This window comes from Dermacentor silvarum, unplaced genomic scaffold (genome assembly GCF_013339745.2).
Source record: "Dermacentor silvarum isolate Dsil-2018 unplaced genomic scaffold, BIME_Dsil_1.4 Seq215, whole genome shotgun sequence".
Classification (NCBI taxonomy): domain Eukaryota; kingdom Metazoa; phylum Arthropoda; class Arachnida; order Ixodida; family Ixodidae; genus Dermacentor; species Dermacentor silvarum.
Genome location: NW_023605872.1, coordinates 52,328 through 69,062, shown reverse-complemented (window position 1 = coordinate 69,062; position 16,735 = coordinate 52,328). Strand labels below are relative to the sequence as shown.

Sequence of the window (16,735 nt, the reverse complement as noted above, 5' to 3'; positions counted from 1 at the left end):
GTATCTGTGTTACTTTCGGATTGACGAGCGGCGTCGGCGTCGTCCCGTGTTTCATTTCCCGCGTTTTTAGCTGCTGGAAGGCCAACCCTGCAGCGTTGTGCGTTCACCGGCTGTTGTCGAAGGATTACACGGTAAGTTCGAATGAACATGAATTCTTTGTTGTGTCAGAAAGCTGTTCTTTTACGTAATCACTACATGATCCACCGCCCGCCCATGGGCCTGCCTTTCTATATGGCACGCTTCCTTGGTGCTTTTGCGAATGCTTTTGTGACGTTCAGCCGTCGCCATTCTTTGCAACTGCACGCAACTGAACGGCATAGCTGGCGCTCTCGCCCCTGGGAATTTAAAATTTGTCGCCGAATCGTCGACCGGTGCTTGTCACTTCGTCTAGCGGCTAACAAAGCCGATATGTGTAGTTGATGTGCCTGTGCGGTGGTGATTGGCATAGTGTCGTTGCGCAAGTTTGTATCGGCATTGACGACGTGCTCATATCTACTGCGTATACCTCACAACTGCTAATAATAACGCGCGAAAGCGCGGCCAGAGATACCTCCCGCGCGCGCCGCTGTTAGATTACGCGCCGCTGCTCAGGGCGTGGTCGACTAACGCTGGAAATAAATGTCAGCTGCGGTTATCAGAGCACGATTATCTTTTGTCGGGGCATCGCACAGCGCTGGCGGCAAGCGAGGCGCTTGTGAGGCTGCGCTACTACAACAAAAACTCCACTCGTATCCGCGTGCCAGTCGGCACGGATCAGATATCTTGCTGGAATCGCCACTGCGAAGACGACCCGGTGAATTCCTTTCGTGCGTGGGTCGAACACGCCCTGAGCCCGAGGTGTGTTTTCGGTTACAACGCCAGCGCACCAGTAGAAAACGCGTATGACATCTCTGGCCACTCGCTCGCATGTTAACGGATCTGAGGCTGTACTGCTGCATTCTAGAGAGGCTCGAGGAACTGCCTCAGTCGGGTCGTGAAACACTCTTAACAGCGGAGCTGTTTAAGCCGGGCGTAATGTGTCAAGCGTTAACAGAAAATGTTGGCCGATCCTGGCGGTATTGCAGAAAGGGTCCAAGCGCAATGGCACATACTTGACCTTAGTCAGTCATCGATAGCCAATCAATAGCTAATCGATCAATAAATTCCGGAAAATGCTGAGGATGACGTGGTAGTGCAGCCTAGCCCAAATACATGGTCAATACCTTGCGATAGCCAATCAATACCTAATCGATCAATAAATCGATCAATAATCAATAAATTGCAGAAAATGGTAGTGCTTAGCCAAAAGCCAGGACTAGCTAGGTGCCCACCATCTCCGCTGTCTCTTTAGCCTTGCGCCTCCAGTGCTAGCTATGCTTTTTTTTTTTTTTTTTTTTTATGGATGTCCGCCAGAGAAATCGTCAATAATTGGCCACAATTGACAATAACTCTCACTACAGATATTCGATGCAGAAAGCAGGCCCGTGTCGCACTTTTGGTTTGCCCTCAATACACGATTCTTGGCCGGTACTTTGTAGCGATGCCTTTCCGATGGTAATGCCATTTTGCGCTTCGCGCGCTTGGTTAGTGGTCAGAGCGACGGTCCGCTCACGTTATCAACGGGATCAGCCGGCCGTGAGCGGTGGATGATAAGACTAGTATAGAATAAAACATAACGCATCACTACAAAATACCGGCCCTTGTGATAGAAAGACAACCTTATTAATTTAGAAGACTTATGCACGCTCAGGAATATTTAGAGAGACGTTGTGCTCAATTGAAAAATTAACATGCAACATACCTGCATTGTCCAGCATTTCAGAACTACTAAAATAAATGAAACTGCCTAGCTCATGCCAGCGGATCTCGTCATTCATGCAGCAGGACCGCTGCAATCACTTGAGGGTCCCATATATACTGCCATAAAATAGTTCTGCAGTAGACTGCAGCAACGTCAAGACTACAATAGTACTTTTACTGTCCATATCTTGTGGAGTGCATTCTGAATTGCAACTTGTAACTGAAAATTTTCTGAAGTTGGGGCAAGCTGTTTCCTTTAATATAGTTGGAAGCAGCTCAGAGTACCTTATAGACAAATAGCAGCAAAGAGGAATTTGCTACCTTTTTGGGCATGGTGATAATATTCAAAGCAGGCAAAGGAGTAAAGGAGTCAATTTAAGTGCACATCAGCAGTATCCAGACAGAGAGGCTGTCGGGACATATAAGCTAAAGAATTTCAGGTTTTCCAGAACGTATATCAACTTAAAATATTTTGCACACATGCATACTTAAAAAGAAAGAAGCATGTAAAATGCGGCAGTTAAAGTTATACGGCGAAAATTGCATCTTCCATTAGTGTATCCAAAACCATGTATGTATCAATACGTTTATGCAGCACAGTTAAAGTGTGCTGAAGCATACAAAGTTTGGAAGGTGTGGGGTATACAGAAAGCCACTTAGGTATGGATGATGCAAGAATATAGGTTTAGTATATCCACAATCTGTTTGCAAACCTGCCCTCTAGCTTGAGAATTGGTCAGTGATAGCCGGACTAGACTGTGTGGGTTTTTGTAGTAAACAGAATGCGTGTAGTATCATAGAAGAGAGAAAAGATAGTTGGGAACATGCACAGGTGCTGACTTGCAACTTAACTTTCAACCATGTATTAATACAATGCAGTAAAACCATGTGTTCATGCAGATAACATACATGTGCTAAAAGATTAAGAAATATAACAGGCTTATGTTTCTACAAGTATTCCTATGATGTACCAATGTGCCCAGCTATTGTTTCTTCCATTTGTAAGAAATATCTGGTTAAATAAAAAATGTCACAGTTTCGCCCTAAGGGCGAAGCAATGAATGCGATAGCAACACAGCAAAGGCATACGAAGTAAGGTGAGCGGCGTTGGTAGCAATATGAATTGTAGTAAACATGAGCTGATTAAGTAAGGAGGTGTGCTGCGGCGTAAGTAGACCGACATGACGAGAGACTCGATGACCACGAGAAGGCGCGTGTGAAACGGTGGTGTTGATGAGAAGCGCTTCCCGTGGGCAGCGCGTGCGAAGGGACACATCTGTAGCGCTGCACTGCCGATCCGGGCAGCATTGCATGTGTAGCGTGCGTTGGAAAATGTGGCCCGACTATTACTAACTGAATGAACAAGTGTGGTGTGAGCGCGCACAAACAAACATGAATAGCTCACACTGAATGACTGCAGACAACGACCGTCAAAACTCTGGCAGCAAGCGGATACGCCGCAGCGGCGAACGTACGTGCGGTCTATCGCTTCAACGGAAACTGAGCGCATAAAGGTCAGAGCCGTGTGGAGATAAGAGCGGTGCGAGCGAGCGACGATCGCGGTTGTTGGCAGCGTAGAAGTGCGCCCCCCCCCCCCCCCCCCCCCCCCCCCCCCGCTCCCTCCGGCGCTGGCTTACCGCTTCCTTGCTTGCGCGCGGGAGAGATAAGAGACTGTGCGGACGAGCGACGAGCGCGGTTGTTGGCAGAGAAGTGCCCCCCCCCCCCCCCCATGCTCCCTCCGGCGCTGGCTTTCTGCTTCCTTGCTTGCACGTGGGAGATTGAGTGCGGTCACTCTCCGTGATAGCGCGCGTCCCCGCACGCTTCCGCTGGGGCATACGGCGCGCGGCGAAGATTTTATCTATAGGCTCCGTACAGTCGAGTTTGCGGCTGCTCTGGCGCCATCTGGCGCAGCGACGCAACAGTGTTGGGAAGTGGGCGCCGCAGCTCGGCCGGCTCGATGAGTATTCTTTCCCGCGTGCTACATTTCGTCTCGGCCACGGTTGAAGCCGTTTGCTTTGTTCACCAGCCTCCTTATTTTTTTTTTTTATACGTCTTGCGACAGTGCAATGACATGCGCTTCATCGGCAAGCGTCGGAGGGGAAAAAAAAAAAGGCAAGTGAAACCGGCGATACTGCTGCGTAAAGGGCTGTCACAACCACGAAGGCCAGCCCGGGATAAAGTTGTACAGGTTTCCTGGCAAGTCTTATGAGATCGAACGGCGAAAGAAATGGATCGCAGCTTAGATGAGAGTAAAGTAAGTCAGCTTTTTTTTATATTTGTGAGAAGGTTTTGTTCTGTAAAGCGTGCTACACATGCGCGTTTCACAGCTCGTTGTGCGAAGCGAGCGGCCATGGCCAGCTGCTGAACATTTAAAAGAAATTTGTCACGACTTTGCTGATTTGACGACTGCTTGCCGTTGTCTTAGCATTCGGTATGATCAGCATAGCACTGGCATGTGCGATGAGCAATATTTTATGCCAAGGAAGCCTATTTTGTGCTGGCGAGCACGAATTCGACGATCCTCGTTTCGGCCGCTGACGCTTGAGAGGCGCGGTTTCACATGGTGCGATTTTTCTTGTGATATACATTTGCGGTGTATCATTGTAAAAGCAAAGCGCGTATGCAAAGAAAGGAATTCGCAAGCGAAATCGTATCTTGTGAAAGGGGCCTAATGAGCCTCGATCATTGTACATGATGAAAAACAAACATTCGCGTCATGTAAATTAAGATCGCCTAGTTAATAAATCTCGTTTATCAGCGCAGCAGGTGGCTCCGACTGGGTCCCAAACGAGTCAACGAGGATAGCATGGTCACTGCCACACGATCCAACAATCCGAATCGTTTAGCTCACTCGACATGACTGTGCTGACGACAGCCTACGAGTGAGCGTGTAGCTGCACGCGGTCCAGATCGAGCTGTATGACAATCTAAAGTAACAGTGTGACAGGGGCATCAAATGATAGGCCGCGGCGTACAACGCGCCGGAGCGAAATGAGGCATGCATTGCCAACAGTGAGGCGTCGATTAAAATCGGTCAACTACAACGTTTTCAGGGTGCCAGTTTAGTGACTTCAATTTTAGTATAACAGTAAGCTTTACTCATGTGAAGGATGACGTCGTATACTTGCTTTCCCTGTTGCGAACGGCACTTCGCGTGAACGTCCACGCCGTCCACTTCTTTCACACAAACAACATGCGAAGCAGCGTAGAGCTTGTCTCCGCTGGTTAACGCTGCACCGTGAAAGTAATCGTCTATTCCTTTAATAGGCCTGAACCCCGCAAAAACTATTTGTGCCATCACAGAGGGCCACGCTTGTACTTTCACGTACACACACGCACAAAAAAAAAGGAGGATCGCGGATATACGTGCGGCTTTCCGAGGCGTGTATACGTAGTTCCGAAATCTCGCTGTCTTCCCCCCTTCCCAGTTTCGCGCCGCCCGCCACATGCGACGCTGAGCATCGCGCCACCGCTGTTGCGCAGCAGCGCCGCCTGTTGACTGTACGGAGCCTATACGGAACCTCACGGCGACGCCGACGGCAGAAATCCGGTTGAAGTGTCCATATAATTGCTATCGCAATAATAATTGCATTTTACGCTCTGCCTTGCTTTCTTTCTTTTTTTTTTCGACACAGGGGTGCGATTGGATGGATGGGTGAGCAACATACCCAGAGATGTAGTGCTGCTGCTTACATGGAATGGAGTTTGAAAATAATGCAAGCAGAGATCAGTCTCAACGACACGGATGCTGCATCGGTCAGTCTTATATACGTCTTATACCTCTAGTGGTGTCCTACATCAAAGATGATCTCAGCCAGCTCATACAAGTGCATGAGTTGAGAGCCAGTATTAACATGCATGCATTGTAATATGTATGCAAATCACATGTGCGGAAAGTTTAGTGAGTTCTTGGGGTGTAATTTTGGCAGTGAGTGATTGGTTAGTGGTTCTTCTTTATTTCTACTACATAAGTGAATGATTATCTTTGCTTTCTTTACAGTTCTCTTTGGCTGCACCTTGAATTTACAGGAAAATGTGCAGCCTGTAGTTATGTTTTACAGTAGTTTTCTTATGTAAATTAGCTGCAATAATCTAAGCATCTCTGTGCCACAATTCCACATTAGATTTTTCATCCTTTTAACATTTAACATTATGCTACAACTAATGCCTCACACTAGAAGCACAGTGATTCATGCAAATATCAAAGCAGTGGAACTTTCAGGCTAAACATCATACTATATTGGATCCACAAGGTTTATTTTCAACACTGAAACTGGAAACACAGTCAGTAGATGCTTATGCAAGTATAAAAGGTGGTTATTAGTTACTTGTGATGTCATTCGTTCAGTTAGGTGTAGGTCTGCTATGTTGAACCATTATCTTACTGACCTCAGATGATTGGATACATTTTACTGTTGATTCCCTAGTAGTATCACAAAGGGCCTCTTCATGCAACTAAATAAGTCCAGCTTAGGATTGTAAGGATTTTAGCACAAAAGTTGATCACTTTCCTAAAGCAGTGCAGGCATAATAAGCATGCTGTTCTGTTTTGAACCGATCAGGAGAAATGCTATGTTTGCTTTGTTCCTAAACTATTTCGTATTTCCAGCACACACAGGCAGGCCCAGAGACAAAATAGACACCTAATAAGCAAGCTGCAGCTCTTGTATGCACTTCTGGGCCATAAAAATAAGACATGCATTTATAGATCTGATTATAATAATAAGTGCAATTTTTCCCTCACTGACCAGGTTTCCTTGTCCAAACACTAACAAACCTACAGCAAATGTGTTTCAGTAGGAACTAGCCTACATTTCACATATACTGAAGTGTTTCATTCACTAACATTTTATATGTGATTACTTAAAGCTCTGGTTGAACTCTTGTTTCAGACATCAACAACAATGACAAGCGATTTTCTTGACACCCTGCCTGTTAGCCCAGTCATAGTTGCAATTGGTGAGCTTTCTCAGCCTTTTCTTAATCTACCAATGTTTTTTTAAAATATGTCCTGCACCCAAAAGCCCGAAATGGATTGTTCATCAAGAAAAGCAATTAACTGCAAAGGCCTTGAGGAATTTTCTCAAAATCTACATGGTGCTTGTCACCAAATCTTATTGACAAAATCACCGTAATATATCTAAAGTTTGCTGCAGCTGTGGCTTGCTTGATGCCCAACTACAAGTGTTGACTTTTTTGGAAGTAGCTTACCAGCCCGACCGTCGATACTAAACTAGAAATAGACATAATTGCAACAAACCATATAAAAATGGCAGATGGAAAAAAGTAAAACTTGTGATTAATGAATTTCTTCAACAGAAAACTAGATGCGAATTGCAATATAAGATCAATCAGCACAAATGACTAGGCATGTTGGTGGCTTGCCTGTCATGCTGTTTGGTCTATGCAATGTTCCTAAACGAAAAGTTTCCACAAAGCAGGCTTCATGAAGTTGGTAAAAAATAATGTTGAAGCACCACAAATAATAAGCTGTCACTTTTCCCAGCTGCCATTCCATCCGAGTTGAGAGAATACATGTTTGTGACTAATTATGACAATGTGCAGCCAGTAGTAGATCGATGTGATGCAGACACTGCTGCAGCAGTTGCTGGCACTGAGTATGCAGACCCTTGTTAGGATGAGGATCTCCATCATCCGGAGTTGCCTGCACTGTTTGCCACCAGTGACTTACCAAGAGCCTTTCGGCTAATTCGTCAATGCTGTAGCAAGGTGGAGGGCGCACAGGGGTCTCACACTTAAGTACTCTTGGCAAAGCTGAGACTATAGTCGGGTACAACATTAGAAGACAGGAGGAGGCCCCGCCCAGTTGACCGAAGCGCAGAAGCCAATTCCTCTGCGACTCAAGAAATAGTCCTGCTCAAAAAATTGTGACTGCTTCTAAAACGCGTATTTGTTGGTATAAATAAGATTTGTGTATCTTGACGAGTGGTTTGGTAAAACTATCATGATGGAAATGCTACCACACATGCCGGATCGCGAGAGAAAAACAACTCCGTGCCTTCTACAACGCTGTGCGTCGTCTGCTACGGAGCAAGATCGACGGCACCGGGCGTAGTAGTCGCTGGCTTAATACTATAAGATTCATATATACTTTTTGTGTGTTTGCACAACCTTATTTTTTTAATGTGGTGGGCTTATATTTAATTAATATTTTTTTCTTTTTTTTCGCGGTTGCAAAATTGCGATCTCGTGAGTTCGCGCACGATCGCGCGTGGCATTCCGTGCCAGTTTTCAGCCATGGAGCCCAGCGAGGTGACATCGGAACGCGATCCTTTGTTGCCGAACGAGCCTTGTGTCGCCTCGATGACCACACCACCACCGGCAAGAACAAGAGCGGCCACATCCTGAACAGCGATTCACGAAACGTGATCTTCCACTGCTACACGTTTTGGCGTAACAGGCAGTCTGAACGCAGCGTGGAGGACACGAGCAAGTTTCTCGCCGACATGCTCGGTGTCAACGAAAGGACTGTGTTCAGGGTGAGGGAGGAAGTTAAAGCTTCGCATTTTTCGGGTGGCAAACTGACGACGCCCTCGCGAAAGCGCCCACGCAATGCGGAGAAGAGAAGATGCAGCGCGAAGTTTGACAGCTTCACGTTGTGCGCGCTGAGGTCATGTGTGCACAATTTCTTTCGCCGCAACGAGATACCGACGGTCGAGAAGATAACTACCGAGTTTCCCCATCACTAAGGCGGTGTACTGTGCGTCGCCTGCTTGCCGAGATCGGCTTCAAGCACGAAAAGAGAAGCCACAACTTGCTGCTTATCGACCGGGATGACATCACCAATTGGCGGAATCGCTACCTCCGTGACGTGGAGCGCTACCGGGCGGAAGGCCAAAAGATCTTCTACCTGGACAAGACATGGGTGACGACAGGACACACTCGGTCGATCGTGTGGACAGACACTGTGGTGCAGAAGCGCGGATGCCTGTTCGCTCGAGCAAATGGCCTGACGACGGGTCTAAAAACCTTCTGGGAAAGGTCAGCGCCTGATCGTGACGCACATCGGCAGCGAGGATGGTTTCGTCGACGGCTGCTTGGATGTATTCAGAGGCCAAAAGACAGGTGACTACCACGAAGAAATGGATGGCAATCGCTTTGAGGGCTGGTTCAATGACGTTCTGCAGAAGTTGCCAGCTGGTAGCGTCATTGTTTTAGACAATGCACCTTATTACCATAGCCGGCAAGAAGAGAAATTGCCGACGACGGCCTGGAAGAAGGAAAAGATACAGGAGTGGCTCACAAGCAAGAACATCACCTACGGTGAAAGGATGATAAAGAAGCAGCTGCTTGAGCTGGTGGCATCTGTAAAGTCACGCTTTCTGAGCTACATCGTAGACAACACAGCTATAAGGGCCGCTTGCATTGTACTCAGGCTCCCGCCGTACCACTGCAAATTTAATCCCATTGAGCTTGTGTGGGCCAAGGTCAAAAATGGCATCGCTGCGGACAACAGAGACTTCAAGCTGTCCACGGTTGACGTCATCTTGAGGGAGAAAATCAAGCAGGTAATGGCGGAAGGCTGGAGGAAGAGCATTCAGCATGTGATGGACTTGGAGACAAAGTTCAGACTTTACACGTCTTGGAGTGAGCACATTCAACCCATCATCATCCAGCTGGGTGAAGATGACACTGAAGAAAGCGACTGCGAGCTGTCTGGCATTGAGCCACTCGACTAATCATAAAGGCTTCTTATTAACAAAAGAACAGCCCTTATTAGGGCTATCAAAATTTTGCCGGTGGGTTCGCAACAGCCAACCATCCATTCCGTGACCTCTCAAATAAATAAGCAGTTCCATTTATGGCATATTCCTTATTATAGAAGCTCAATTCTGATTAGCAACGTCCTGCACACATTGTGCTCGATTTAAGAAGTGGCATAGAAACACTTTTAAATGCTGGCATATCTGAATTGAAACACTATTGTTAACCCTGATTATCGTTGGTGAGCTCAAAATGCTCATTCGGGCAGCCACCATCGAGTTTGACGCGCCCCATAGTGAAATAGCAGAAGTCAGAGCACGATTTATGGTTCTGTTAGCAGTCTGCACTGCAAATCACAGTCATGTCATAGCGAGTGGTAGTGAAATAGCAGCAGACAACACGAAACTGACAGCCACTGTCAGCAGCTTGAATGCCAAAGCACATTCATGTGGTTGCATTGTTTATTTTGTTATCTGGCTCACACAAGTAATGTGAATAAGAGAACAAATATAAGACATCATTAGCTAAGTGAGGCCCAAAATGCTGATTCAGGCAGCCACCCTCGAGTTTGACGCGCCCCATAGTGAAATAGCATCAGTCAGAGCACGCTTTATGGTTCTGTTAGCAGTCTGCACTGGTAATCACAGTCATGTCATAGCGAGTGGTGGTGAAATAGCAGCAGACAACACGAAACTGACAGCCACTGTCAGCAGCTTGAATGCCAAAGCACATTCATGTGGTTGCAATGTTTATTTTGTTATCTGGCTCACACAAGTAATGCGAATAAGAGAACATATGTAAGACATCATTAGCTAAGTGAGGCCCAAAATGCTCATTCAGGCAGCCACCGTCGAGTTTGATGCGCCCCATAGTGAAATAGCAGAAGTCAGAGCACGATTTATGGCTCCCTTAGCAGTCTGCACTGAAAATTGAAGTGTTGTCATAGCCAATTTTCAATTTATTAATCTGACTCGAGCAAGTAATGCGAATGCAAGCACAATTATTACCGTGATTAGCTTTGCTAGCATTTTTTTGTCATATTTACGTACCGGAAAAATGCTCAGTAAAGTTGAACGTGTTTTAGTGAGTCACTTTGTTCATTACAAGCCGTAGGCAAAGTGACGGACAGATTCAGACAGTGGTATTGGGGAAGTAATAAATGGTGAAAGTTGCAAAAGCTCTCACAGCACTGCTTTGCTGGACTCCATCCACTAGAAAACTGCATTTGTAATGATGAAAGAGTCAAGACAGGAAATGGTACCCCACTGCACAATGTTATATATGTGTACCACCACATGTGACGGGCAGCAAAACCATCTGTTTATTAAGACTGAATGCAACATCGCAAGGTGCTTTTTCACAATATGGCACCTTTTCATGTGCACTTCTGGCAAGCTACCGTATGCACTGATGCATAAACACATTAACAGGGGTAAGAGACGAAGTAACGTGCAAGCCACGTGATGCTTTTAACATTTTGTAACTGTCAATGTTTCTGTTGTCACAGCTGATAGAACTTTCTTTGGTGCAAGTTGGCTAATCACGTTGCGGCAACAGCACAAGAAGCAAGGTCAGAATAGTAGGAGAAAACAAAGCAAGGTGACAGATTGAGGAGGCAAGGTAGACAAGAGAGAATGGCCTTAATGACATCGAAGAGGCCAGCCCTGCTATTCACAGGACTTGGTGCTTTGAATGAGACGAGTAAATGGAATTGTAAAGAAAGTCGTGGCTGCAGCATGCTTACAAGAACAAAAGCAAAGATAAAAGGATAGAAATAGGAATAAATACATACACGCACGGAAGAACTCGCATATTCACACACATGAACACAAATGCGAGCACGAAAACTAAGATCTAAAATACAAAAAAGGGCAAAATAACAAATATACACAAACACACAAGGAAACACGCACACAATTTAAAGCAGACACAAGTATAACTATTAGGAGTCCGTTCACAAGCAGCTGTGCCTACTTTGTCGTACTTTTTTTTTATGTACATATTGGCTCTGTTGCCTTCACTGTCAGGAATTTTTTAGTAGCGACATATCACGACAAAGCGCAAAGCTGTGTTGTGGGAAAGCAAGTCGAGTGCTGACAGCACAGCTTATGTGCGATTGTGTCATAGCAGGCTTTCTACAGCTGGCGCGTGCAGTGAGCGAAGAGTTCTAAGCCACACAGCAACGCGAATTCATGCCAAGCTCCCTTGCAACGGCACCAGTGTATCAGTCATAATTTTATATTAGCATTCAGGCTGACATTAAGGAAACAAACACTGCTTCCAAACGCCTGACCGTTAACAATCCAATCACATTCGCTCAAGCAGCGCATGTTAGTCACTGATTGTTAGCATTGATGGAAAGCAATCAATCGACGGTGCTACACAACACTCGAACGACGCTGCTAGACGCTCGGCTAACTTATCACACTGCTGCCAACGATCGGTCGTTTGCACGCTGAGCTGGCAGCAACGAATCTCTGCGTTGGAGGTTGCTTTCACAAATCTTTTCTGTTGAGAAACCTGCAGGTTGGTTTCATCCGCGCACGCTTTTCTCATTTATCTTGATAATGGTTTTGCTCCATCACTTCACCACGTCCGACGAGAAACGCAGGGGCACAGTACACAAACACACCCGCCGCTCACAGTAGGCACCAGACTTTGGCGAACTCTCGTCGTCGTAACTTCACTTAGGAGCAAAAGGAAACACCACGGAACAAACACGTACGATGTTTCTTTGCAGCAGTATGTCGCCGCGGGATCCTGTTTCCACACGAAGCGCAGCGCAGCGTCACCGATGTTCGCTGCAATCTTTTTTCTCCGGCTCACGGCTCAGAACAAACGCACGCGGCACAAATTGTGCATCGTAAGCTCACAATAATATTTCCGGCATGACAGACCACCACAAACAATTCGAATTCACTCTGACGAAGGGTGACGCACAGAGCTGACGCGACTCGGCCCAGTTCGAAGCGAGGGCGGCCATGTTAGGCATGTTCTTCGTCGGCGGGGACACCGGCCGTCCGGCTCATGACGTCACCTGAAGTGCGCGCCTATTGGTGCCGGCTCGTGTGCATCCGCCTTTGAGGGGCAAATGCCGCTGTCTTCTAAAGTTGTATCCGACTATAGAGTGATCACCTTTCTGATTACAAAAAGAAAAACAAGCTGCGTGATGGACTTCGTTCCCATCATTTAAACGGTTTGTAACATAGCACTGCATCTCTTAATGCTGTGGTGGTTTAATACAACAGTTAACTTAACGTCATTGCCGTTAAGCATGATTACTACAAAGTAACCTGAATAATGAAAAGAGCAGCAGGGCTTGGCCAGTTTTTTATTGTATACTTATATGCATTGTGCATTATAGTACACGAGAACATTTTGCAATTACTTTAGCAGAATAACATGTACATTCTTTATCACATTACGCGGTTCAGGACAAACACGAGAACACCCATATTCCCTCCTTGTTATAACTTCCCATTGTCAGTCAGCAAGCCAAGTGGGTACGCTGGACATGATGCAGATACATCTGTTTCGCCTAGCGAAACACATCCCCAATATTATTACCTAATGCTCTAACTTGCTCAAAAATTCAAAGTATTGTGTTCTAAATATTCCTGTAAACTAGTTTTTCAGTGGAAGCCCTGGTAATCATGCAACTGTTTATGTTAAGTCAAGGAGTGAAAGAGACAAAATTCTGAAGTTGGGAGGATTTGCCTCACACAATAGAACCTTTATAGATAAGATATAATGCGGTTTTGCATTTAGTTTCTTGCTAATGTAGTCGGTACATTGCTCAAGCACTCAGTTGTCATAAAACTTCATAAAAGGAAACGTGAAACGTCTTCAACCTAATGGATTATTGTGACACGAATAGAGGGCATTGAAGAGACTTAGGTTGCAGCTTGGGATGGTGAGTGAATGAAATCAATGCCGCACAGATGTTTCAGGGGATCATGAACAATGTCAGGTTCATATGGGACCTTCAGTTAAAGAGCACTGTTTGCGCATTCAATAAGTGTGGAGTGGGCAGACAAGAAGTCCTGGCCAAGAATCGCATCACAGGACATCGCTTAAGAGTGACAAATAGCACAGTAGTATCATGAACACTGTTACTGACTGGAGCGGTGCACATTCACAGTTGCATCTGTGACTCACGTGGCGCGCTGTGCAGTAGGCATGAGCGCTTTGCTCAATTGACTGTGAAGGTTAGTGTTCTTGGCTGGTAGATGAGCGCCAGTGTTGATGAGGATAGATGAGCGAGAACTTGAAGAAGTTTTTCAATGTTCGGAGCCCTCTTAGCTAAACATTGTATTCGAGTTTTTTTTTGCACACTCCCACTTCCAGATTACCTGTTTTCTGATCTCCATGTAATGTAATATAGCCAGATTTTCCTGAAATTTCAACTCGTTTCTTATTAACTTATGGAGATTAAATAAGTATACTGCTCAGCCTGTATCAACATAAAATTGTATGTTTCTCACTGTAAATGTGCTTTTTTCCAGGTTAGTCCATCTTTCATTGCACCTGCCATCTGTTTGTGGATAAGGAGCTTATAACACCAAACGTCTGCTCGAGGCTGGCTATTGAGTACGTGTTTGCTGCCTGCTACTGCTTTAACATCAAAAATGCCGCACATGTAGGGATGACCCTTGAATTTCTTCAAACGTAAGTACCTCTTGCTTCTTTAGACATTTGGAGAAAATAATGTTCCAGTAACAAAGCAACTCTGTTCAAGTAACCACACAACCTTATTCTAGAAAGCACATCAAGACATTATCATACAACAATGCAAAACACTTCCATGAGTGGTAAAAACTAGTACATATAAATCAAAGCTGAGCCTTTTGAGGGAAAAAATGTGCACCTACTTTGGATTGTATGGTAGTCAAAATTAGCAGAGTTCAATGCAACTAGTAAAAATTGAATTTCAAACACTCCAAATATTTGTAATCAGGTGTAAAACCAGCTGATAGTGATGGTTAATTTGCTTTGTCTAATTCTGTGCTGTCCACTTATAACAATATTGACAAAACTGGAAAATTAGACTACGCCTGAGCCCTCAGCGGTCGCCCAGCTCAATTGTGCATTGACAACCTCACGGCTGCCATTCCTTCACTTCATAAGCCCAGACGACGCCAGTGCTCTTCAACCACATGGCCTTTAAGGCTATAACAGAATAGAAACCGAGGGAAGTGAAGCGCAGTAAGGGCTGCGAGTGACTGAGATGGGATCATGAGATTAGGAAATTCTCAGGAGTAATGTAGGCACTCATAGCACCAAAGGAACGCTATTGGATGGACCGGTCTGTGTTTGGCGAGGCCTTTGGCAACCGACGTACAACTGTCTGATCTCTGCCTGCTATCAGCCTAGTACAATTTTCTTGCTTTCGTTCATCTTATTCCCATTGCTAGAGAAAGACACTATGCAAATGGCCAGGATTTTATTATGCTATGAACGTTTAAAAATATATATATTTGCTGTGATGCATTTTTTCATGACTTCAATACAACAGCGCATTATGCCTAAGAAGATGATAGTTGCAAAAAATATATGTGCCACACTGCTGGGGTGGAAGCTCAAAATTTTTTTGAGTAAGGCTGAGAACATGAGGGGGGGAGGGGGCACAGTTAGATTGGAGCCTAACGAGAGATGAACTCGGCATTCATTTTCTTCAACGAGCCAGGAAATCTGTGTTGTGATGACTGCTGGAAACAAAATTTCTTTTCTCGGCATGTTTGTCACTAAAGTTGATGTCTGATTGGCTTTACTTTGTGCGTGGAAGTCAAGATCGGTGTAACACTTGGTTAATGACTGTGAATGTCGGTAAACTTCTCCAGTTTCTTTCCACCAACATTAGCCTTACCATGCTTATTACTACGTTATTAATAGAACGAAAGTATCCTTATCTTATTCCTTTATATTATAAGGAATCAATCCAGCCAGTGATCTTCCTTGCTCAAAACACATTATAAAATGACACATTTTGGCTGTGCCAACCACGGAATATCGTGCGAAAGCACATTTTCTTGGACCGAATCAGCCATTTTCATGTACAAAGCTAGGCATTGCTAGGCCGTTGTTTGACCTGTTGCTAATAAATCCTTTGCAGTTGCAATGTCATTGTTAGACTTTTTTTTTCTTGTCACATACATCTGCGGGCGTCGTTGTGCACAAGGCGAGGCATAAGGAAGGAGTGACGAAATGGCACGGCACGCGTGCACACTTTAGAGGGAGCAGTGTTGATTTTCATGAAATCACGCACGAGCTGTCAGAAAGAAAAAAGACAAGGAAGTGACATGGGGGTGCACACACTGAGCGTTTCAAAGAGCTGGCTGGCTTTGGAACAAGAGAAGTATGCATGGGATTGTTGCCTAATGGTTAGAGCTTCTGTGGCTTCTGTGCTTGGCGGCCGAGGTTTGATTCCACTGTCGGTCACACAATTTCTTTTTATGCGGGCCTGTATAAAGAGGCTTCATCCAGACAGGCGAAATCCAAGTTGGTAGGCTAGTAGTGCTTTTGAACTAAAATAAGCAAGGAAGCCAACTGCGTTCTTGATTACTTACATTGTTCCTTGATACTCGCACCACTTTCTCTAAAACTACTAGCATGTTTGACAAAAGTATGACCAAAAATAAGATATTCCTGTCCAGTCCGGGACCCTAGAATCTATTCAAAGGCCTACAGCTATATTCATAACGAGTATTTTTACTACAGCAGTATGTCCTTACCGACTAACTTTCAGGACTTAGAAATAAGACACAAAATTTCCAAGTTTTCGTTTTGTATTTCAAATTCTTCCTCTCCTAACTCTTCAGTTTTGCCCGTATATTGCCATTGCACATCCATCATAAGACCAGGTATCTGCCGCCCCCACGTACTTCTTTGTACCTGAAGTCCTTCATTTCTCTAACAAAGAAAGAAATCAACTTCAAACAGCCAGGTACTGGAATTATCTCGCCGATCAAACTGTACTATTTCAAGGCCACTATAGAAATAAATTGTCTTTATTGAACAGAAGCCCATCCCTCATATAATACCCTGGCAGGGATGTTTGAGGAATTAATAAATTATTAAATGCGAAGCATTTCTGGTGAACTTTGCCACTTTGCAGTATCTATCTAGCCGCCTACGTCTTGGTGCTCTCATGGTCGTTTTGTTAACTTTGTATGTAGCTAGAATGGGTTCAGACATGGGTACTAAGTGAAGGAAACACTAAAGGATAATGGTA

General features: G+C 45.1%; 1 pseudogene; it reads left to right on the top strand.

The window, feature by feature from the left end:
* The window catches only part of LOC119434747 (uncharacterized), a 30,523-nt pseudogene continuing 13,788 nt past the window's right edge, over positions 1–16,735 (top strand).